This window comes from Bombina bombina, chromosome 5 (genome assembly GCF_027579735.1).
Source record: "Bombina bombina isolate aBomBom1 chromosome 5, aBomBom1.pri, whole genome shotgun sequence".
NCBI classification, from domain to species: domain Eukaryota; kingdom Metazoa; phylum Chordata; class Amphibia; order Anura; family Bombinatoridae; genus Bombina; species Bombina bombina.
This window is the reverse complement of record NC_069503.1, coordinates 466,287,210-466,313,953: the sequence shown is the minus strand read 5'-3', so window position 1 is coordinate 466,313,953 and position 26,744 is coordinate 466,287,210. Positions and strand designations below refer to the sequence as shown.

Here is a 26,744-nt window from a genome sequence, read left to right as displayed (position 1 = left end):
GAACATACAATTTTAAACAACTTTCCAATTTACATCTATTATAAAATTTGCTTCAATCTCATGTTATCCTTTGCTGAAGGAACAGCATCTAGTTAGCCAATCACAAGAGAAAAATGTGTGCAGGCAGCAATCAGCAGCTAGCTCCCCCTAGTGTAGGATATGTGCGTATTCTTTTTCAACAAGGGATACCAAAGAGACAAAGCACATTTGAAAATAGAAGTGAACTTAAAGGGACAGTCTACACCAGAATTGTTATTGTTTTAAAAGATAGATAATCCCTTGTTTACCCATTCCCTAGTTTTGCATAACCAACACAGTTATATTTATATATTTTTTACCTCTGTGATTATCTTGTAGCTAAGCCTCTGCAGACTGCCCCTTTATTTCTTCTTTTGACAGACTTGCAGTTTAGCCAATCAGTGATGGCTCCCAGGTAACTTCACGTGCACAAGCACAGTGTTATCTATATGAAAAACATGAACCAACACCCTCTAGTGGTGAAAAACCTGTTAAAATGCATTCTTAAGAGGCGGCCTTCAAGGTCTAAGAAATTAGCATATGATCCTCCTAAGTTAAGCTTTCAACTAAGAATACCAAGAGAACAAAGAAAAATTGGTGATAAAAGTAAATTGGAAAATTGTTTAAAATTACATGCCCTATAGGAATCATGAAAGTTTTTTTTGGACTAGACTGTCCCTTTAAAAGTTTTTTTAAAATGAAATGCTCTTTCAGAATTATACAAATTTAATTTTGACTTTTCTATCGCTTTAAGGGGTTAAAGGCAGCATCACCGTGCAGCGTTTTACTATACATTGCAATGGGTGGCGATGCTGCCAAAATATTCCAAGCAGCATTGGCATAAATATTGGCGATGTAAAGTAAAGGATCCCTTTTACATATATAGCACCCAGCCTAATAAATATATCTATGTATCCCTAAACTGACATATCCAACCACCACGAACTAACTAAACCGCCAATAGCCCACAGTAATAAACTTCCTGACCTATTCACCCCTAAACCGTCAATAGCCCACTGCAAAAACAGTCCTAACCTATTAACCCCTATACTGCCACAAACCCCCACTGCAATAACCCCTACACTACTTAACCCCTATAAAGCCAATACCCCCATTGAAAACATTCCCTAACCTATTAACCTCTAAACTGCTACAACCCCCACCACAAAACCCCTAACCAATTTATGCCTAAAATGCCACAACTCCCTACTGCAAACACTCATAACATATTAACCCCTAAACCGCGACAACCCCCAATGTAAAATATCCCTACACTACTTAACTACCTAAAAGCTAACCCCCCAAGACCCCTAACCTAACACACCCTAAGTTACACAAAATAACACTAACATTACAAAAAATGCAAACACATTACAAAACAAAACACTACCGAAAAACAAAAAACATTTATGCCTAAAGTACCCTTAAAAAAAAAGCCACCCAAAAATTTAGGGCATTTTGTAAGGCACTGCCCTAAAGTGATTAATCTAAAACCAAAGTAACCCCCCCCCCAAATAAAAAGTCTATTTTAAAAATAAAACTAAACTAAAAATTGCTCTGATAAGGGCATTTGGCAGTGCCCTAATGTAGCTCTTTTGCCTATAAAAAGCCCTATTCTAAAATAAATCCTAAATAATAAAAAAAAACATGCTCTGAGAAGAGCAGTTTGTTGGGCATTTCCAATAAGGCCCCTCGCCCTGCTCACTGAAAGTGCCTAAAAGTGGTGATTAACACATCAAAAATACATTACAAAGTACAGTTACAACCATAATAACACTAATAATAATTATTAAAAATAAATATTGCACAAAAATGTTATAAGGGCTCAAAGATGTGAGGTCTCATGTGTTAAAAAAAGGCAGGAAAATGGAATTAACATAGAGATACATACATATATATGTCTAAATATGTATATGCATGTGTATGCATATATATATATCTATATCCGTATACATATTTATTTATAGACATATATACACATATAAACAAATAAAATACATATATATATCTATATCCGTATACATATTTATTTATAGACATATATACACATATAAACAAATAAAATACATATATATATATCTATATCCGTATACATATTTATTTATAGACATATATACACATATAAACAAATAAAATACATATATATATATCTATATCCGTATACATATTTATTTATAGACATATATACACATATAAACAAATAAAATACATATGTATACATATATATATATATATATATATATATATATCTATATCCGTATACATATTTATTTATAGACATATATACACATATAAACAAATAAAATACATATATATATATATATCTATATCCGTATACATATTTATTTATAGACATATATACACATATAAACAAATAAAATACATATATATATCTATATCCGTATACATATTTATTTATAGACATATATACACATATAAACAAATAAAATACATATGTATACATATATATATATATATATACATATATATATATGCGCATTGGAGCCCATAGCACTTAAGTAGATAAACATGTAAAATCATATTTGTGCAATATTTATATTTAATACAGTGTTATACTGTGTATTTGCAGTAAATATTTCACCTTCCAATGTTCTGCACATAGCAGGATATGTTCTAAGTATTTATAAATAGATATTCCTATATAAATCTGTATATAGCTATACCTATATACAGGGGCCTATTTATGCATAGGGGGGTGGCACTTCTCTGTTGGCATTGGCATTCAATATCTAGGCAGTATACATATTTATTTATAGACATATATACACATATAAACAAATAAAATACATATATATATCTATATCCGTATACATATTTATTTATAGACATATATACACATATAAACAAATAAAATACATATGTATACATATATATATATATATATACATATATATATATGCGCATTGGAGCCCATAGCACTTAAGTAGATAAACATGTAAAATCATATTTGTGCAATATTTATATTTAATACAGTGTTATACTGTGTATTTGCAGTAAATATTTCACCTTCCAATGTTCTGCACATAGCAGGATATGTTCTAAGTATTTATAAATAGATATTCCTATATAAATCTGTATATAGCTATACCTATATACAGGGGCCTATTTATGCATAGGGGGGTGGCACTTCTCTGTTGGCATTGGCATTCAATATCTAGGCAGCATGATTTAAAAAAAATAATAATTTTGACTGTGCCGCGGTCATGTGAACAGGTTTTCGCCGAGGTCACGTGACATTTTAGACCTGCCGCCCGCCTTCCTGTCTGTTGACACGCCGCACATGGATGGAGGCAGTCACGTACGTGTGCATGTGATCTCCCAGACGGCCAGGCGGTACCGTGAGAACGATGCTTAGAGGAGTTAGAAGAAGCAGTGGAGCAGGAGCTGCTGTGAGTCGACGAGTGGGATCGGTGGAGCGGCAGAGCGGAGCCTTAGAGGAGGGGGCTGACTGGGCTGAGTCACTCTGACTACTTATCTCAGGAAGGGCAGCCGCAGGGCATGCCACAGCTCAAAAAAAAGTTTAACAATGGGGGTTAAGGTTGCATGAGGGTCGAACCGATCTAACATGCATTGCCAAAATGCCAGTCATGCATAAATTACGATCAAGCCAACACTTCTTTCTAATAAAATGCTCTTAGGTCACCCTAAGAGAAAAAGGGGTAACCAGACGTGGCCTCCTTGCACACATGCCTTAGAGGGATGCAACTGCACCTCACTGATGAGGCCCATAGAGGCCGAAACGTACGTCTGGGGTTTGTTTGTTTTCCCTTGTTCAAAGGAGATTTGCCTGGTATTTCGGTGCTAGACTGTCATTTGGCAGGGTCAGACTGATATGCTACAGGAGATTTTACCTTTGTGAAAGGCATAGTGTGCAGAAAGAGTTTGTACCCTGGGAGTAAGGAAATATTTCCAGCTTCAGTTCTAAGCCTAGTTGAGTGCATCTCTATGTTTTTTTTCTGTGTTCTTCCTAATAAAAGCAGAATTTTATTGTAACAACTATAACATGATAATTTTGTTCTTTCTAATGTGACAGGATTCTGAGTGCCTAGGGCAGCAGAAAACCTAAATACGCCACTACCTATATATAATTGTGTGTGTATTTATATATATATATATATATATATATATAGTACCAAAATAACATCAAATATATGTAGAAATATGTATGTATGAATACATAAATACTCCTTTGACTTCTATGGGGGAATATGTGAATGCGCACGCAATATTCTAACTTTGGCTTTTTGCGCTCATCTGGTTAGTGCAAGAGCGAAAACGAGTGCAAAAGGCACTTCCAGCGCAATTAACAATCGAGCGGGAATGTTAAATAGCGCTCCACTTGTAATCTGGTCCTGAATCAGTGGGTTTCATGTCTATAGCCTTGGTATTGTGACCATACAGTATTGTGACCGTGAGTTTGTTTTTGAAGTTTGTTTTGGGTCAACAATGATCTTTTATAGAAACTGGGGAGCCATGCGATTTTGCAAAAAAAAAAATCTGTTTCAGTAATTTGCATATTTAATTAACATCTCTCAGTAACTAAAGCTGTGACGTGATTTAAAAAGGTATAAAAGTTGTGTAAATAAATATGGCTGCCTATATGAATTCAAATATTTGTCAATGTGACTGCTACATACTAATTATACACAATAATTTTCCCTACCTCCCTTTTAGTTTCCTATCGTTTCACTAATCAAAGGGCATGACTGTAGGAACAAGCAAGGTTTATCAGACCATGCACAGAGAGGCTATCTCTAAGGGCTCGATTTATCAAAGCTGAGGCGGACAGGGGCACATATACTCGCCTCTTGCGGGGCATATTTCCCAGGAGGAAATTACCATTGCACACGAGCACTATTTTGCGCTCGCGTGCAATCCCGCCCCCTGCCCGCGCACAGCCAATCACGCGCGGGCAGGAGCTGTCGGACTAGACTGCGGAGATAGAATTTTGGCGAAGAGGTTAGGAAAGCAGCGGTTTGATGACCACTGCTTGTTAAATACGGCGAGCAGGTGCTTTGTGTGTTGACTCATTGGGGGAATCAGTATGGATTGGAGATTTGTGAAGGACCATTATGGGAACTAGGGATGGAGCTGCACGTTTTTGTTTTCTTTTTGCAAAGTGGGTGCGTGTAGGTGCCACAGATAAGTGTTAGGTGCAGTTAAAGGGAGGAAAAATGTCTTTCATGATCCATATAGCGCATACAATTCTAAACAACTTTCCAATTTACTTCTTTTATCAACATCTCTTAGTTTTCTTGCTATCCTTTGTTGAAAAGCAGGAAGGTAAACTCAGGAGGGTGCAGCACTATATGGCAGCAGTTTTGCAAGAATGTTATAAATTAGCAAGAGCACTAGATGGCAGCACTATTTCCTGTTACGTAATGCTCCAGGCATGTGCACACTACCCACCTAGGTATCTCTTCAACAAAAAAAACATGAGAATGAAGCAAATTTGATTATAGAAGTAAAACTTTAAAAAAATATATATATATTCTGATTCTGAATTTTTTTGTGTTTCATGTCCCTTTAACTAGTGTGCAGCCATGTACATGTTCACGCTTGCGTTTTGAATACAAGTGGGTGTCAAGGATTACATTGCATTCCGCATACAATTTGCGGGCAGGTGAGCTCTTTGAAGGTTTTTGCTCTGCCCTTCTTTATAGCAGGACCAACATTGCCTAGCACACACATATAACATCTATTAATTCTACTTTTCATTTTTCAATCCTATAGTTTATATCTTTCCATTATTAATAACTAAACTTTTGCATTGATATGTGTACAATGTCCCTTTAATGGTTATTGGCATTACCATTAAACAACTGTTTATACAGGGAAAGCAGATTTTCAGATAGGGTTAATGTCTTTAACTGTAGCTGAGCCTGTTTGTATTATTTGATCGCTGCGCTTATGAAGATCAAGCTGCTGCCGTCTCAAAACTCAATGCGATGGTTTTATATTGCTACATGCTGAGGCTTGGGTTTCCTACAATAAAGAGCTGCCAGTGCAGGATCGTCTGTACACTGGGAGCTGCAGCGGCAGCCTGAGGAACTGGCTTTTTGGAATATTCCAGCTGTAACATACGGGTCCTACATACGGGGATTTGGAACGGTTTAAAAGGAACATTTCTACTCCACTGAAAACATCTTGATAAAGGCACTACTGGTGCTGAAATGCGTAGATTCTTGTGGAGTCATCAAACTTTTCCTACTGACAACCCAACCTCAAAGACCCAGACGACTCGTAACCGGGAGGATTAAGGAAACGGCATTCAAACCTCACCTACAGACAAGGTAGCGGTAAACATACGGACTGAGGCTGTTAAAGGAAGTGAAGAAGCTGTGAGTATTTCCACCGCGTACGGCACTAACGCTGGTCAGGGAACACAGCCAGGTAAGTCTGTCTAACGGCAGAAGTATTAAGCCGCACTGAAGACTAATATGTCCTAACCGGATCTCAATACCAGCATACACATTATTGTTCTTACCGGATTATAATGTCTGCACATTATCACAATCTTTTAAACTGCAGGGTAACAAACTCGCTCACTTGCACATAACTGAGACTGTTCATCTTAAATTTCTCACGCTGCATAAGCAGACACACTAACACCTAGATTTAGAGTTTTGCGTTAGCCGTCAAAAGCAGCGTTAAGGGGTCCTAACGCTGCTTTTGGCAACCCGCTGGTATTTAGAGTCGGCCAGGTAAAGGTGTACCGCTCACTTTCAAGCCACGACTTTTCCATACCGCAGATCCCCTTACGCCAATTGCGTATCCTATCTTTTCAATGGGATTTTCCTAACGCCGGTATTTAGAGTCTTGGCTGAAGTGAGCAGTACACCCTCTACCGACAGGACTCCTAATGCCCATGGAAAGACTGTAGTTAAGAGCTTTATGGGCTAACGCCAGTATATAAAGCTCTTAACTACAGTGCTCTAAAGTACACTAACACAGATAAACTACCTATGTACCCCTAAACTGAGGTCCCCCCACATCGCCGCCACTATAATAAATATTTTTAACCCCTAATCTGCCGACCGCACATCGCCGCCACCTACATTATCCCTAAGAACCCCTAATTTGTTCCCCTAACATCACCGACACCTACATTATATTTATTAACCCCTAATCTGCCCCCCCCCCAACGTCGCAGCCACCTAACTTCAAGTATTAACCCTTAATCTGCCGACCGGACCTCGCCGCTACTATAATAAATGTATTAACCCCTAAAGTTAAGTCTAACCCTAACCCCCCCCTAAATTAAATATAATTTTAATCTAACTAAATAAATTAACTCTTATTAAATAAATTAATCCTATTTAAAGCTAAATACTTGTAAAATAAACCCTAATATAGCTACAATATAACGAATAATTATATTGTAGCTATTTTAGGATTCATATTTATTTTACAGGCAAGTTTGTATTTATTTTAACTAGGTACAATAGCTATTAAATAGTTATTAACTATTTAATAGCTACCTAGTTAAAATAAGTACAAAATTGCCTGTAAAATAAATCCTAACCTAAGTTACAATTAAACCTAACACTACACTATCAATAAATTAATTAAATAAATTACATACAATTACCTACAATTAAATAAACTAAACTACAAAAAAACACTAAATTACAGAAAATAAAAAAATATTACAAGAATTTTAAACTAATTACACCTAATCTAAGCCCCCTAATAATAATAAAAAAAAATAATAATAAAAGTCCCTACCCTATTCTACATTACAAAGTAATCAGCTCTTTTACCAGCCCTTAAAAGGGCTTTTTGAGGGGCATACCCCAAAGTAATCAGCTCTTTTGCCTGTAAAAAAAAATACACCCCCCCAACATTAAAACCCACCACCCACATACCCCTACTCTAACCCACCCAAACCCCCCTTAAATAAACCTAACACTACCCCCCTGAAGATCTCCCTACCTTGAGTCGTCTTCACCCAGCCGGGCAGAAGAGGACATCCAGACCGGCAGAAGTCTTCATCCTATCCGGGCAGAAGAGGACATCCGGCTTGGCAGACATCTTCATCCAAGCGGCATCTTCTATCTTCATCCATCCTGAGCGGAGCCATCTTCCCAGCCAACGTGGATCCATCCTCTTCAACCGACGCCTACTCGCCAAATGAAGGTTCCTTTAAATGACGTCATCCAAGATGGCGTCCCTCGAATTCCGATTGGCTGATAAGATTCTATCAGCCAATCGGAATTAAGGTAGGAAAAATCTGATTGGCTGATCCAATCAGCCAATCAGATTTAAGTTCAATCCGATTGGCTGATCCAATCAGCCAATCAGATTCAAGTTCAATCCGATTGGCTGATCCAATCAGCCAATCAGATTCAAGTTCAATCCGATTGGCTGATCCAATCAGCCAATCAGATTGAGCTTGCATTCTATTGGCTGACCGGAACAGCCAATAGAATGCAAGCTCAATTTGATTGGCTGATTGAATCAGCCAATCAGATTTTTCCTACCTTAATTCCGATTGGCTGATAGAATCCTATCAGCCAATTGGAATTCGAGGGACGCCATCTTGGATGACGTCATTTAAAGGAACCTTCATTCGGCGAGTAGGCGTCGGCTGAAGAGGATGGATCCGCGTCGGCTGGGAAGAAGATGGCTCCGCTCCAGTCCGGATGGATGAAGATAGAAGATGCCGCTTGGATGAAGATGTCTGCCGGTCCGGATGCCCTCTTCTGCCCGTATAGGATGAAGACTTCTGCCGGTCCGGATGTCCTCTTCTGCCCGGATAGGATGAAGACTTCTGTCGGTCTGGATGTCCTCTTCTGCCCCATCGGATGAAGACTTCGGCCTGGCTGGGTGAAGATGACTCAAGGTAGGGAGATCTTCAGGGGGGTAGTGTTAGGTTTATTTAAGGGGGGTTTGTGTGGGTTAGAGTAGGGGTATGTGGGTGGTGGGTTTTAATGTTGGGGGGGTTGTATTTTTTTTTACAGGCAAAAGAGCTGATAACTTTGGGGCATGCCCCGCAAAAAGCCCTTTTAAGGGCTGCTAAAAGAGCTGATTACTTTGCAATGTAGAATAGGGTAGGGACTTTTATTATTTTTTTTTTTTTTTATTTTATTAGGTGTAATTAGCCTAATATTCTTGTAATCTTTTTTATTTTTTTTAATTTAGTGGGTTTTTTTTGTAATTTAGTTTAGTTTATTTAATTGTATTTAATTGTAGGTAATTGTAGTTAATTTATTTAATTAATTTACTGATAGTGTAGTGTTAGGTTTAATTGTAACTTAGGTTAGGATTTATTTTACAGGTAATTTTGTAATTATTTTAACTAGGTAGCTATTAAATAGTAAATAACTATTTAATAGCTATTGTACCTAGTTAAAATAAATACAAAGTTGCCTGTACAATAAATATAAATCATAAAATAGCTACAATATAATTATTTGTTATATTGTAGCTATATTAGGGTTTATTTTACAGGTAAGTATTTAGTTTTAAATAGGAATACTTTAGTTAATAAGATTTAATTTATTTTGTTAGATTAAAATTATATTTAACGTAGGGGGGTGTTAGGGTTAGGGTTAGACTTAGCTTTGGGGGGTTAATACATTTATTATAGTAGCGGCGAGGTCCGGTCGGCAGATTAGGGGTTAATACTTGAAGTTAGGTGGCAGCGATGTTGGCGGGGGGCAGATTAGGGGTTAATAAATATTATGTAGGTGTTGGCGATGTTAGGGGCAGCAGATTAGGGGTTCATAGGGATAATGTAGGTGGCGGCGGTGAACGGAGCGGCAGATTAGGGGTTAATAGTGTAATGCAGATGTCAGCGATACCGGGGTCGGCAGATTAGGGGTTAATAAGTGTAAGGTTAGGGGTGTTTAGACTCAGGGTTCATGTTAGGGTGTTAGGTGCAGACTTAGAGAGCGTTTCCACATAGGAAACAATGGGGCTGCGTTAGGAGCTGAACGCTGCTTTTTTGCAGGTGTTAGTTTTTTTTTCAGCCCAAACTGCCCCATTGTTTCCTATGGGGGAATCGTGCACGAGCACGTTTTAGCTGCTTACCGCTACCATAAGCAACGCTGGTATTGAGGGTTGAAGTGGTGGTAAATTCGGCTCAACGCTCCCTTTTTGGAGCCTAACGCAGCCCTTCAGACAACTCTAAATCCCAGCGTTGTTTGGAAGCAGCGGTAGGAAAAAAAGCTGCGTTAGCTACGCGGCTCTTTACCGACAAAACTCGAAATCTAGCCGTAAATTTGTTAGGATTGAACCAGAGACTATCCACTAAATGGACTACCAATACCTCACTTTAAAGGATTAATTCAGGGTTCAACACAAACACTTTTTATTCTTTATTTTTTAAACTTTATAAGCCGGCAAATACCAAATATATATTGGTCACTTTTTATTTTAATTTTATTATTTTTTTAAAAACATTGAAAATTGGCAAACAAATTTTATGTCCTTCACTTTGCACATTGTATTTAAAATTATTGCACGTACTATTTTTAGGTATCAGGCAATTATCTGAGCGAATCTAGCATCAATAAAGGTATTGCCTTTATTAGGGAAATTGTTTTTAACTCTTTTAGTTGTGGCCACAACTTGTTACTATTTATATGTTTCAATATATCGTTTAACACTAATATAACAATGAATCAGTATTGGGTAACTGAATAAATATGTGTTTATTTATATACAATTCATTCATTGTGATTTATTATACATATATAAGCCAATTTTAAGATATACAACATTATCTTTAGAGTGTTGACTCAAAGTGTGATACATGGTAATTAATATATATACAGACTTATTTAAGGAATTTTTATTCGTACCCTCAGCTTGGTAGCGCCACTCATAAAATCTATGTGTTTTCTTTTTGACTGAGTTAAGAGGGCGAGACTGTGTCCAGAATTTTTCTGAATAATGTCTTTAAAGGGACACTGAACCCCAAAATTTTGTTTTGTAATTCAGATAGAGCATGCAATTTTAAGCAACTTTCTAATTTACTCCTATTATCAATTTTCCTTTGTTCACTTGCTATCTTTATTTGAAAAAGAAGGCATCTATGCTTTTTTTGGGTTCAGAACTCTGGACAGCAATTTTTTATTGGTGGATGAATTTATCCACCAATCAGCAAGGACAACCCAGGTTGTTCACCAAAAATGGGCCGGCATCTAAACTTACATTCTTGCATTTTAAATAAAGATACCAAGAGAATGAAGAAAATTTGATAATAGGAGTAAATTAGAAAGTTGCTTAAAATTGCATGCTCTATCTGAATCATGAAAGAACATTTTTGGGTACAGTGTCCCTTTAATCTTGCTATAAAATAACGACAAGTGTAAACATTTTAAAAATAAATTAACATCTTGTGTGCTGAGAGGAATTTGTTTCTCCTTTTTTCTCCTATCCTTTTTACTTATTTATTTATATATTTCTTCTCTATAGGTGACAGGGAGTATTAATGCAGTGGGGGTGACAGGTAGGGTTATTGCAGTGGGGGTGACAAGTAGGGTTATTGCAGTGGGGGTGACAGGCAGGGTTATTGCAGTGGGGGTAACAGGTAGGGTTATTGCAGTGGGGGGTGACAGGTAAGGTAGGGTTATTGCAGTGGGAGTGACAGGTAGGTGACAGGGAGTATTATTGCAGTAGGGGTGACAGGTAGGGTTATTGCAGTGGGGGGTGACAGGTAAGGTAGGGTTATTGCAGTGGGAGTGACAGGTAGGTGACAGGGAGTATTATTGCAGTAGGGGTGACAGGTAGGGTTATTGCAGTGGGGGGTGACAGGTAAGGTAGGGTTATTGCAGTGGGAGTGACAGGTAGGTGACAGGGAGTATTATTGCAGTAGGGGTGACAGGTAGGGTTATTGCAGTGGGGGGTGACAGGTAAGGTAGGGTTATTGCAGTGGGAGTGACAGGTAGGTGACAGGGAGTATTACTGCAGTAGGGGTGATAGGTAGGGTTATTGCAGTGGGGGTGACAGGGAGGGTTATTGCAGTGGGGGTGACAGGTAGGTGGCAGGCAGGGTTATTGCAGTGGGAGGTAACAGGTAGGGTTATTGCAGTGGGGGGTGACAGGTAAGGTATACAAACAGTCCGTGTATTCGGCAGGGTGCTAGCCGAATAGGCAGCACACCACTCTGCTATGGCAATACACATAGAAAGGCGAAAAGGCTGCACCTCAGAAGGTCAGATAAAACAAAAATACTTTATTGTATCCGATTTAAAAAGCACATACACACATGGAGCATATCAGCTTACTGACGTGTTTTGCGCCCCCTAGTGGCGCTTACTCTTAGACTGCAGCTTCAAAGCCCTCAACTCCTTATATGACATGTAGGGTTACTGCAGTGGGGTGACATGTAGGGTTATTGCAGTGGGGGTGACTTATAGGGTTATTTCAGTGGGGGTGACTTGTAGGGTTATTGCAGTGGGGTGACTTGTAGGGTTATTGCAGTGGGGGTGACTTGTAGGGTTATTGCAGTGGGGGTGACTTGTAGGGTTATTGCAGTGGGGGTGACTTGTAGGGTTACTGCAGTGGGGGTGACTTGAAGGGTTATTGCAGTGGGGGTGACTTGAAGGGTTATTGCATTGGGGGTGACTTGTAGGGTTACTGCAGTGGGGTGACATGTAGGGTTATTGCAGTGGGGTGACTTGTAGGGTTATTGCAGTGAAGGTGACTTGTAAGGTTACTGCAGTGGGGGGTGACATGTAGGGTTATTGCAGTGGGGATGACATGTAGGGTTACTGCAGTGGGGGATGACATGTAGGGTTATTGCAGTGGGGGTGACTTATATGGTTATTTCAGTGGGGGTGACTTGTAGGGTTACTGCAGTGGGGTGACTTGTAGGGTTATTGCAGTGGGGGTGACTTGTAGGGTTACTGCAGTGGGGGTGACTTGTAGGGTTACTGCAGTGGGGGGTGACTTGTAGGGTTACTGCAGTGGGGGGTGACTTGTAGGGTTACTGCAGTGGGGGGTGACATGTAGGGTTATTGCAGTGGGGGGTGACATGTAGGTTTATTGCAGTGGGGGTGACTTGAGCAAAGGATCTCACAAGGGTATAGGAATAACTATTGTATTATACAGGAATGTAATACTGCAGAGTTTTATGTCAGGTAAAACAGGCTTTTAAATTCATTTCATTGCAGTGGGGGTGACAGGGAGGGTTATTGCAGTGGGGGTGACAGGTAGGTGGCAGGCAGGGTTATTGCAGTGGGAGGTAACAGGTAGGGTTATTGCAGTGGGGGGTGACAGGTAAGGTATACAAACAGTCCGTGTATTCGGCAGGGTGCTAGCCGAATAGGCAGCACACCACTCTGCTATGGCAATACACATAGAAAGGCGAAAAGGCTGCACCTCAGAAGGTCAGATAAAACAAAAATACTTTATTGTATCCGATTTAAAAAGCACATACACACATGGAGCATATCAGCTTACTGACGTGTTTTGCGCCCCCTAGTGGCGCTTACTCTTAGACTGCAGCTTCAAAGCCCTCAACTCCTTATATGACATGTAGGGTTACTGCAGTGGGGTGACATGTAGGGTTATTGCAGTGGGGGTGACTTATAGGGTTATTTCAGTGGGGGTGACTTGTAGGGTTATTGCAGTGGGGTGACTTGTAGGGTTATTGCAGTGGGGGTGACTTGTAGGGTTATTGCAGTGGGGGTGACTTGTAGGGTTATTGCAGTGGGGGTGACTTGTAGGGTTACTGCAGTGGGGGTGACTTGAAGGGTTATTGCAGTGGGGGTGACTTGAAGGGTTATTGCATTGGGGGTGACTTGTAGGGTTACTGCAGTGGGGTGACATGTAGGGTTATTGCAGTGGGGTGACTTGTAGGGTTATTGCAGTGAAGGTGACTTGTAAGGTTACTGCAGTGGGGGGTGACATGTAGGGTTATTGCAGTGGGGATGACATGTAGGGTTACTGCAGTGGGGGATGACATGTAGGGTTATTGCAGTGGGGGTGACTTATATGGTTATTTCAGTGGGGGTGACTTGTAGGGTTACTGCAGTGGGGTGACATGTAGGGTTATTGCAGTGGGGTGACTTGTAGGGTTATTGCAGTGGGGGTGACTTGTAGGGTTATTGCAGTGGGGTGACTTGTAGGGTTATTGCAGTGGGGGTGACTTGAAGGGTTATTGCAGTGGGGGTGACATGAAGGGTTATTGCAGTGGGGGTGACTTGTAGGGTTATTGCAGTGGGGGTGACTTGTAGGGTTATTGCAGTGGGGGTGACTTGTAGGGTTACTGCAGTGGGGGGTGACATGTAGGGTTATTGCAGTGGGGGATGACATGTAGGGTTACTGCAGTGGGGGATGACATGTAGGGTTACTGCAGTGGGGGATGACATGTAGGGTTACTGCAGTGGGGGATGACATGTAGGGTTACTGCAGTGGGGGTGACATGTAGGGTTACTGCAGTGGGGGATGACATGTAGGGTTACTGCAGTGGGGGATGACATGTAGGGTTATTGCAGTGGGGGTGACTTGTAGGGTTATTGCAGTGGGGGTGACTTGTAGGGTTATTGCAGTGGGGTGACTTGTAGGGTTATTGCAGTGGGGGTGACTTGAAGGGTTATTGCAGTGGGGGTGACTTGTAGGGTTATTGCAGTGGGGGTGACTTGTAGGGTTACTGCAGTGGGGGGTGACATGTAGGGTTACTGCAGTGGGGGTGACTTGTAGGGTTACTGCAGTGGGGGGTGACTTGTAGGGTTACTGCAGTGGGGGGTGACTTGTAGGGTTACTGCAGTGGGGGGTGACTTGTAGGGTTACTGCAGTGGGGGGTGACATGTAGGGTTATTGCAGTGGGGGTGACTTGTAGGGTTATTGCAGTGGGGGTGACTTGTAGGGTTATTGCAGTGAGGGTGACTTGTAGGGTTATTGCAGTGGGGGTGACTTGAAGGGTTATTGCAGTGGGGGTGACTTGTAGGGTTATTGCAGTGGGGGTGACTTGTAGGGTTACTGCAGTGGGGGTGACTTGTAGGGTTACTGCAGTGGGGGGTGACTTGTAGGGTTACTGCAGTGGGGGGTGACTTGTAGGGTTACTGCAGTGGGGGGTGACATGTAGGGTTATTGCAGTGGGGGGTGACATGTAGGTTTATTGCAGTGGGGGTGACTTGAGCAAAGGATCTCACAAGGGTATAGGAATAACTATTGTATTATACAGGAATGTAATACTGCAGAGTTTTATGTCAGGTAAAACAGGCTTTTAAATTCATTTCATTGCCCTGTGCCTGTCCCTTGCAGTTCAGGTTAAGGCGGGTGTAAAAAGGAAGGAGTTTTTACTGACAGCTCACAATTAATTGTGTTACGCCTATGATATAGGGAGTAGGTAACTATTGTGAGCTGTCAAAATGAGGGTTTGGATACATTTTTATTTTCACATGAGGTTGTGAAGTTAAAGAAATTGATGCCGGTGATATGTGTCTCAGTCTGTAATGTTAATGGCTTAAAAGGAACATGAAACACAAAATGTTTCTTTCACAATTCAGATAGAACATACCATTTTTAACAACTTTCCAATTTACTTCTATTATCTAATTTACTTTGTTCTCTTGGTATCCTTCATTGAAAAGCATATCTATGTAGGCTAAGGATTAACACAAATTCTTGTCATTGGCTTAACCAGTGTGTTCAGCTAGCTCCCAGTAGTTCATTACTGCTCCTTCAACTAAGAATACCAAGAGAATGAAGCAAAACTGATATTATAAGTAAACTGGAAAGTTGTTTAAAATTGTATGATCTACCTTAATCATGAAAGAGAACTCTTGGGCTTTATCTCCCTTAAAGGTACATGAAACTCACATTTTTTTCTTGCATGGTTCAGATAAAGCATATGATTTTAAACAACTTTCCAGTTTACTTCTGTTATAAAATGTGCTTCATTCTATTGGAATTCTTTGTTGAAGGAGCAGCAATGCACTACTGGTGAGCCAATGAGAAGAGGTATGTGCAGCCAACAATCAGCAGCTAGATCCCAGTAGTGCATTGCTTTTCAATAAAGAATACCAAGAGAATGAAACAAATTAGATAACAGACGTAAATTGGAAAGCTCTTCAAAATTGTTTGCTCTATTTGAATTATAAAAGAAAAATTTGGAGTTTCATGTCCCTTTAAATGCTGACTCTGAAAAACTGCTTATTTATACGTTTTTTTTTTCATTAAATCTGGGTTGAGTCTGAAGGTAAAGCAAACCTGGTAACGTTATCTATGTCTAAGCATAGTTGTGTATTGGACTTCTAACTTTGGCTGGACATAACCAGCTATTTCAAATAGAGAAGTCTGACTCTCTCTACTACCACTCACTGGGATATATATTAGTGTTATTGTATACACAGAATATGTTTTTTACTCATATTTTTATTGTAGTAGAGTTGGTTTCTACAGGCAAAGTCAGCTATTTCAAATGACAAAATAATGGTAAAAGAAGATTTGCAAACAATTACATATATGTAGGTTAAATGGACTAAATGGAACAAATTAAGTGTAGAAAAATTTAGAGTACAATGTCCCTTTTAGCTGCCTTCTTGGAATAAAATTCATTGCCTCTTTCAATGAATGTCATCAAATAGATCAATAATAGCCTATCCCCAGGGCCTCACCATTTTGCATTTATTATGAATATTTTCAGCTCAAAGTTTTTGTTCAGATTATCAATATATAGAATGGGAACGTTAATAGAGAACACAATGTAATTGTTACTATTCCTAAGAAATGAGTACAATATTACTGAACTCAGATGACCTTTTATGAGGACTTCAGTACATTCAGGTGCAAACTATTTTACACGTAAATAACAACACACTTAATGTTGGTTGAAACAGATCCTAAAAGGTCTGACAGGAAAACTTCTTTGGTATGTGAAAAATACTAATATTTCATTTGATGTGGGCACAAGTGAGACACAATGTACCTGGAAGATGAAATGTTACTACAGCAATAAAGCAGGATGACATTTCAAAGCACCCATAACTCTTTCTCTGAGACGATCGTGTTATTGCCAAAATTGACCTCAATGATAATAGCTTTTTTTTAATATTTTATTTTTCGCTTCAGGTTAGATAAAAATCCTATTTACTTTGTACATTTTGACTGATTTTAATGTTGCTGATCTTGAAATCTGCGAGTATTCCTGTATATGTTAAGTCATTTATATCAAATCTAAATCCTGTCTTAATTTTTTAATAAAATGTTTTAAACAAATTTTTTATTTTGCTGATTCCAAATAAAAGCAAGTACTTACTGGAAGTTTTAGTACGGTTTTAAGTTTTTTTTTTATTTTTTTTATTTTTAAGGAAAAACAAAGATCTTATATTAAACAACCTGGCAAACGCATAATCATAATATTCTTTTATCTCGAAAGTTTTATAAAGTTACACAAAAGAACAGATTGATAACATTAAAAGGGACACCAAACTGGTTTCTTGAAAATTTTCAATTGAATATCTTAAATACTTAACATTAAAGAGACAGACTAGTCAAAATTAAACTATAATGATTCAGATAGGGAATGCAATGTTAAACATCTTTCCAATTTACTTTTATCATCAAATTAGCTTTCTTTCTCTTGGTATTCTTTGTTTAAAGGGACATTAAACACAAATTGTAAACTACATGATTATGAACCTTCATATATAAGAATAAGTTTGCAATGAAAACTGCAGCTCTATTTTGTCAAATGAGTATATTATTCTTTTGACTGATTTCCATGTCCCACAGAACAAAAAAAAACCTTGCTAACCAATCACAAACTAATATTCAGATATAGCACAAACTCTGTTTGCACATGTGCAAACTGGGGTAGCCTGCCCTCTTGTATCCCCTTAAGGGGGTTTTACACTGATTGAACTTAGTTACAATTGCAAAGAAGAATGGTTTCCATATCATGATTGTTGATGCAAAACTTATAATCCACCTTTTAAAAGCATGTGACACCATAGAAGCTTAGGGAGGGAGGGAAAGATAACAAAAGCTCACATAAATGTCCTAAAAGTATTAACCCAGGCCTCCCTGTGTTACGCTTGCTTATTGGTTGGCTGAATGTAGTCACCAATAAGCAAGCCCTATACAGGGTGCTAAATAAAAAATTGGGCCGGCTCCTAAACTTTACATTCCTGGTTTTTAAATAAAGATATCAAGAGAACGAAGAAAAATTGATAATAGGAGTAAATAAGAAAGTTGCTTAACATTGCATGCTCTTAGCTGAGATTATGTCAGAATGGGACAAAACACTAGCGACTAGCACCAATGTATCCTATAGATATTCTCCACTACTTCCAATCATTGAAAATACTGAACTCCCTTACTGCTAATTGGGATTCCGTATAAAACAGTCATACAACCTCTTGAGAATGATCTATACAGTATGCATAGAGAATGGCTTATTGAAAAAACACTCACAATTAAAAGAAGACCATAGGTAGATTTTCTCCTCATGGCTAAATTACAATCAACTTATACACTATCGGGTAGATTTAGAATTTGGCGTTAGCGTCAAAAGCAGCGTTAAGGGGTCCTAACGCTGCTTTTTACCGCCCGCTGATATTTAGAGTCAGCCAGGAAAGGGTCTACCGCTCACCTTCTTTCTGCGACTCCAGGCTACCGCAGATCCCCTTACGTCAATTGCGTATCCTATCTTTTCTATGGGATTTGCCTAACGCTGATATTTGGAGTCTTGGAAGAACTGAGCGGTAGAGCCTCTACCGACAAGACTCCTACCGCCAAAAAAAGTCAGTAGTTAAGAGCTTTATGGGCTAACACCGGAATATAAAGCTCCTAACTACTGTGCTATAAAGTACACTAACACCCATAAACTACCTATGTACCCCTAAACCGAGCCCCCCCCCCCCCACATCGCCAACCCTCTAATAAAAATTTTCAACCCCTAATCTGCCGACCGGACACCGCCGCCACCTACATTATCCATATGAACCCCATAATCTGCTGCCCATAACATCGCCGACACCTATATTATATTTATTACCCCCTAACCTACCCCCCCCACGTCGCCGCTACCTAACTACACTTATTAACCCCTAATCTGCCGACCGGACCTCGCCGCCACTATAATAAATGTATTAACCTCTAAACCGCTGCACTCCCGCCTCGCAAACACTATAATACATTTTATTAACCCATAATCTGCCCTCCCTAACATCGCCGCCACCTACCTACAATTATTAACCCCTAATCTCCCGCCCGCAACGTCGCCGCTACTATAATATAACTAATAATTACATTGTAGCTATTTTAGGATTTATATTTATTTTACAGGCAACTTTGTATTTATTTTAACTAGGTACAATAGCTATTAAATAGTTAATAACTATTTAATAGCTACCTAGTTAAAATAACTACAAAATTACCTGTAAAATAAATCCTAACCTAAGTTACAAATACACCTAACACTACACTATCATTAAATTAATTAAATAAATTAACTACAATTAGCTAAACTAAAATACAATTAAATAAACTAATCTATAATACAAAAACAAACACTAAATTACAAAAAATAAAAAAAAATTACAAGAAGTTTAAACTAATAAAACCTAATCTAAGGCCCCTAATAAAATAAAAAATCCCCCCAAAATAAAAAAATGCCCTACCCTATTCTAAATTACAAAAGTAATCAGTTCTTTTACCAGCCCTTAAAAGGGCTATTTGCGGGGCATTGCCCCAAAGTAATCAGCTCTTTTACCTGAAAATAAAAATACAATACGCCCCCCAACATTACAACCCACCACCCACATACCCCTACTCTAACAATCAGCCAATCATATTGAGTTCACATTCTATTGGCTGATTGGAACAGCCAATAGAATGCAAGCTCAATATGATTGGCTAATTGGATCAGCCAATCGGATTGAACTTCAATCTGATTGGCTGATTGCATCAGCCAATCAGATTTTTCCTACCTTAATTCCGAATGGCTGATAGAATCCTATCAGCCAATCGGAATTGAAGGGATGCCATCTTGGATGACGTCCCTTAAAGGAACCTTCATTCGTCGGGAAGTCGTCGGTTGAAGAGGATGGCTCCGCGTCGGCTCCTTTGAAGATGGCTCCGCTCCGCTCCGGATGGATGAAGATTGAAGACGCCACCTGGATGAAGACTTCTACCGGATGAAGGACCTCCTCTGCGCACCTTGGATGAAGAATTCGGCTCGGCTGGGTGAAGACGACTCAAGGTAGGATGATCTTCAAGGGGTTAGCGATAGGTTTTTTTAAGGGGGGTTTGGGTGGGTTAGAGTAGGGGTATGTGGGTGGTGGGTTGTAATGTTGGGGGGTATTTTATTTTTATTTTCAGGTAAAAGAGCTGATTACTTTGGGGCAATGCCCAGCAAAAAGCCCTTTTAAGGGCTGGTAAAAGAGCTGATTACTTTTGTAATTTAGAATAGGGTAGGGCATTTTTTTATTTTGGGGGATTTTTTATTTTATTAGGGGGCTTAGATTAGGTGTAATTAGTTTAAACTTCTTGTAATTTTTTTTAATTTTTTGTAATTTAGTGGGGGGGGTTTTGTATTATAGAATAGTTTATTTAATTGTATTTTAGTTTAGCTAATTGTAGTTAATTTATTTATTTAATTTAATGATAGTATAGTGTTAGGTGTATTTGTAACTTAGGTTAGGATTTATTTTACAGGTAATTTTGTAGTTATTTTAACTAGGTAGCTATTAAATAGTTATTAACTATTTAATAGCTATTGTACCTAGTTAAAATAAATACAAAGTTGCCTGTGAAATAAATATAAATCCTAAAATAGCTACAATGTAATTATTTGTTATATTGTAGCTATATTAGGGTTTATTTTATAGGTAAGGGGGATTTTTTATTTTATTAGGGGGCTTAGATTAGGTGTAATTAGTTTAAACTTCTTGTAATTTTTTTTAATTTTTTGTAATTTAGTGGGGGGGGGTTTTGTATTATAGAATAGTTTATTTAATTGTATTTTAGTTTAGCTAATTGTAGTTAATTTATTTATTTAATTTAATGATAGTATAGTGTTAGGTGTATTTGTAACTTAGGTTAGGATTTATTTGACAGGTAATTTTGTAGTTATTTTAACTAGGTAGCTATTAAATAGTTATTAACTATTTAATAGCTATTGTACCTAGTTAAAATAAATACAAAGTTGCCTGTAAAATAAATATAAATCCTAAAATAGCTACAATGTAATTATTAGTTATATTGAAGCTATATTAGGGTTTATTTTATAGGTAAGTATTTAGTTTTAAATAGGAATAATTTATTTAATTATAGGAATATTATTTAGTTTAATTAAAATTATATTTAAGTTAGGGGGTGTTAGGGTTAGGGTTAGACTTAGGTTTAGGGGTTAATAACTTTATTATAGTAGCGTCGACGTTGTGGGCGGGAGATTAGGGGTTAATAATTGTAGGTAGGTGGCGGCGATGTTAGGGAGGGCAGATTAGGGGTTAATAAAATTTATTATAGTGTTTGCGAGGCGGGAGTGCGGCGGTTTAGGGGTTAATGCATTTATTATAGTGGCGGCAAGGTCCGGTCGGCAGATTAGGGGTTAATAATATAATGCAGGTGTCAGCGATAGCGGGGGCGGCAGATTATGGGTTAATAAGTGTAAGGGTAGGGGTGTTTAGACTCGGGGTTCATGTTAGGGTGTTAGGTGTAATACATTTGCATGCTCTATCTGAATAATGAAAGAAAAAAATCTGGCTTTAGTATCCCTTTAACAGATTAAAGCAAAAATAATGTATTAGTATATAAGAATAACCCAAACTGATTCTCTTATCAAGATATCCTGCAACCTCTCCAGTTCTATAAATCAGCTCCTATTCGCCAGTGGGAGACGCCATTAATCCCTTAACCATAAGATATCTGCTTGCGCAAAGCTGTATTAGTATCTAAGAAGAGCTATCTGCTGTACAACATCTGGCGGGACTATCCTTGTGACGCACCACTATGAACCCAGGCATTCTCCTATTGCTTGCAATCTATATTTATTCATTCTTTATTGTCACAATTGTTATATATATATATATATATATATATATATAAAACCATAAAAATTATTGTATAGACAATCAGCACATCTAGGAAAGTATCCCTGATTTCCTTCCCATAGAAAAAGTCTGTACACATTGTTACCAATGCACCAGAGAACTCTGGGTAATATATACAAAATAGACATCTCACAGTTTTTGCTTCCATACTGTGTATGACCACAGAATCCCGTTAAGCAAAACAAAACATAAACCACTTCTAGACAGCTGTTTCAAGTTTATTAACTCTCACCAGTAGAAGATAGCTTTGTTTTGCTGCTTAGTGAAGCTTATTTCCCGGCAAAAAGAAATATACAGACTACTTCTATGGGAAGGCAAGTGGGAATACTTGCCTAGATATGCTGATTGGCTATACAATAATTTTTGTGGTTCTTGCTTTTATGTAATGGAGGATTTTAATCTCACATTGTTATCTTCTTTATAACTTAAGGGGACAGTCTACACCAGAATTGTTATTGTTTAAAAATATAGATAATCCCTTTATTACCCATTCCCCAGTTTTGCATAACCAACACATTTATATTAATATATGTTTTACCTCTGTGATAACCTTGTATCTCAGCCTCTGCAGACTGCCCCTTATCTCAGTGCTTTTGACAGGCAAGCAGTTTAGCCAATCAGTACATACTCCTAAATAACTCCACGGGAGTGAGCACAATGTTATCTATATGACACACATGAACTAGTACTGTCTAACTATGAAAAACTTTCAAAATGCTCTGAGCTAAGAGGCAGTTTTCAACTGTGTAGTTTGAGCCTACCTAGGTTTAGCTTTTCAAAAATACCACCAAGGGAACAAAGAAAAGTTAATGATAAAAGTCAATTGGAAAGTTGTTTAAAATGTCACGCCCTATATGAATCATGAAAGTTTAATCCTGACTAGACTGTCCCTTTAAATAAATATTGCCTTTTTTATTGAGGACAATAAAAACATCTGTACATCAACAATTTTGACTAAATAGGACTTATAAATAAAATATAAAATGAAATAAATTATGATAAAAACTAGAATAATGTGCAGTTGTTAGACTAGAGGACTGATATACTGATAGGCTAATTGGATACATAGCATTATTCAAGTATGTAATCTCAAATAATAGTAAGATTACATAACATAATGAGACCTCTAGTTTTACTTTACAAATGCTATTCAAATCAACAGAAAATATACGGACATAAACACATAGATTGTACTGCGTAAGGTATGTCTTGCAGATCACCTACCTAAACAAAGAATATATTAGTCAAGGTAATTTGATAAGGCTAAAATAGGTCAATTGGAACTAACAGTAGATCTCTAAGTACTGACCAATAGATTACAAGACTACTGTGTGATTTTCTACTTCAGCCAGAGCATGGGCTTATGTTTAACAAAACATAATATTTTTGTACCATTACAGCAGCCTCATTAAAAAAAAGTAGAAACGGTGATTCGGGATAAGAATATTAGTTCCTGCAGAAAAAAAATATATGAATAGTTAACTTCCCGAGGGGAGGGACAGTAAATACGGTAGATTTGTATAACCAACAAATGCATGATAAAAATACAATGCAATAGCACTTAGTCTGAAGTTCAAATAAGTAGTAGATTTTTCTGACAAATTTCAAAGTTATGTCTATTTCCACTCCCACTGTATCACGTGACAGCCATCAGCCAATCACAGATGCATATACGTAAAGTCTGAATTCTTGCACATGCTCAGTAGGAGCTGGTGTTTCAAAATGTGTAAATATAAAAAGACTGTGCACGTTTTGTTAATGGAAGTAAATTAGAAAGTTGTTTAAAATTGCATGCTCTATCTCACTGGTTTTCAAACCTGTCCTAAGGCCTCCCTAACAGGCCAGATCTTCAGGATTACATTGGGTGAGAGCAGGTAAATAACCATGTTTACTAATCAGCTGATTATTTCACCTGTGCTGCATTTAGCCAGCAATCAGCAAGCGCTACCCAGGTGCTAAACCAAAGATGGGCGGACTTGTAAGCTTACATTTCCGCTTTTTCAAATAAAGATACCAAGAGAACAAAGAAAAATTGATAATAGGAGTAAATTAGAAAGTTCCTTAAAATTGCATGCTCTATCTGAACCATGAAAGAAAATATGTGGGTTCAGTATCCCATTAAAGCACAAAAGGATAGTGTTTGAATGTGTTTTATTAGATCAAATTTTAAAATAATGTACACGGGTAATATATATTACCTATATTGCAGCTTCTGAAATACAGACCTTATAGAACAGGGTTGATAATTTATTCGATATTGAAGATGTTTCCCTAATGTGTTTGAATGCAGTTTTTGTTCTTGTTTTTTCAATTAATCAATACTCCTATCACGGTTCAGTTGATATAATACATGTATGGAGCTACCCATTCTAATGCAGTTAAAGGGACATTCCACCCACATTTTTTCTTTTATGATTTAGAAAGAGAATGCAATTTTAAACATCTTTCTAATTTACTTATATTATCTAATTTGTTTTATTCTCTTGATATTCTTTGATGAAAAGCATATCTAGATATGCTCACTAGCTGCTGATTGGTTGCTGCACATAGAAGCATCGTGTGATTGGCTCACCATGTGCATTGCTTTTTCTTCAACTGAGGATATTTAAAAAATGAAGCAAAATAAATAATGGAAGTAAATTGTAATGTTGTTTAAATTTCTATTCTCTATCTGAATCATGAAAGAAAATTTTTGGGTTTAGTGGCCCTTTAAGAAATGAACAATTTAAAAGTATGCGGTAGAAGTGAAAAAACCCCAAAACCAAGATCCACAATGCTGCTCCATAGTTGTCTCCAAGTTAGCTGTAGCTGCCACTTCACAGAATGCTCCAGGAAGTTGATTGTGTCTAATAATTAATGCAATTGAGTGGGGACAAATAAGTTTGTCTAAAAAGAATAAAATCTCATTAAAGTAAAAGGTAGAAGTAGCTTTTCCGAAAAGAGTGCTCAGCTAAAACGAATAATCTGCTAAAGCAAATTTAACTTAAAGGGACATAATACTCATATGCTAAATCACTTGAAACTGATGCAGTATAACTGTAAAAAGCTGACAGGAAAATATCACCTGAGCATCTCTATGTAAAAAAGGAAGATATTTTACCTCACAATCTCCTCAGCTCAGCAGAGTAAGTTCTGTGTAAAAAGTTATACTTCACCTGCTCCCAGCTGCAGGTAAAAATAAAAAAAAATGAAGAAATGAACAGCAGCCAATCAGCATCAGCAGTGCTGAGGTCATGAACTCTTACTGTGATCTCATGAGATTTGACTTAACTCTCATGAGATTTCATAGTAAGCTTCCTTTACCTGATTGGTGAAATAATATGAGAGTGCACAAGGCTCATCCCCTAAGCTGTCCCAGGACAGCCACACTAAAATGCTGCTTAGAAATCCTTTACAATGGGAGGTGGCTACTGAGGAACTTTTGAGGTAAAATATCTTTCTTTTTTACATAGAGATGTTCAGGAGATATTTTCTAGTCAGCTTTTTACAGCTATGCTGCATAACTTTCAAGTGTTTAAACATTTGGGTATTATGGCCCTTTAAGTGGACTCGACTGTATTATTTTATAGTGTTAAATTTACATGAATATTTCTATAATGATGTGTCTTAAATGAATTATGACATCTAATAAGAATTACTGTCAAAATTTATAAAGCTACCAGCAGATATTCATGCAGGGCCTTTGTCTAAAACTGGAACCACTTTAAATAGAATTTAAATACTGTTTAGTATAAGAAAAAAGTCAAGTATCCTGAAAATGCCAACTTCTTTTTGATATTAGCAAAGGAATGATGTTTTTTATTCGCACTACATCAATGCTGAAATGTTGGTTTATCAGTTTAGTGATTTTTTTATGGCTTAAATAAAAACTAAATGTGGCAATTTCATTACCAATATCGGTGGCATTTTGCATTTACAGCGGCTACCTAATATTATGTTATTCAATAAAGCAGTCCAGCCGTCAATCTTTATACGCCTATCATGGTCCTCAGAAAAACAACAATGTTTCAAGCCAACAAGTGGCCCTTAATCATGTTACTACAATGTGGATGCCTATTTCTGCCTTGCAGTTGTTTCATTTATCTTTTATCAAGTCTCATTGTTGTACTGATTCTAAATGTAAATGTCTTACCTCTTTTACAGAAGTGATTCTAGACCAGAAATGTCTTTGGTTTTAACAAAGATGGACATGTTCTGGGATGTATTAATGTTGAACCTAATATTTTATTAATTATTCCTTTCTATAATTATTAAAAAAAAAACTGTTCTCCTTGCTTTACAGCTATCCTTAAACTATGGAGAACACTGGACATTCAGGGCAGCTGGCAAAGTGGGTTTGAGGATGCCGAAATAAGGAATGGGCATGCATAGCACCTCTTGCACTCCCCTAGGACAACCACTTTTATTCTATTAGAAACAGATATATAACTAAAATGAAAATGCCATAATCCTAATATGAACTTTTTTTAAAAAAAAAGGAAAATTAAACAGGTCTTGCATTTGTGTAAAAAATGTGTTTTGTGCCACGCTCCCTAGAGAGGCCATAAAGCAAATAGATGGTTTACAAGGCGCTAGGGACACACTTGCAACAGTATCGGATTGGTTCTGCTTCCTGTCCCTCACGGACGCACGGACCAATCAGATAATGCAAAAATGGCCGAGGGCAGATACGCTCTAGAGAGCTCTCTTCTAA

The 26,744-nt window shown here is 37.8% G+C and overlaps 1 protein-coding gene across 1 annotated transcript in view; it reads right to left on the bottom strand.

Annotated features, from left to right (window-relative positions):
• ULK4 (unc-51 like kinase 4) overlaps positions 1 to 26,744 on the bottom strand; it is a 1,503,227-nt gene that overhangs the window by 144,673 nt on the left and 1,331,810 nt on the right. The gene's annotated exons all lie outside the window — the stretch shown is intronic.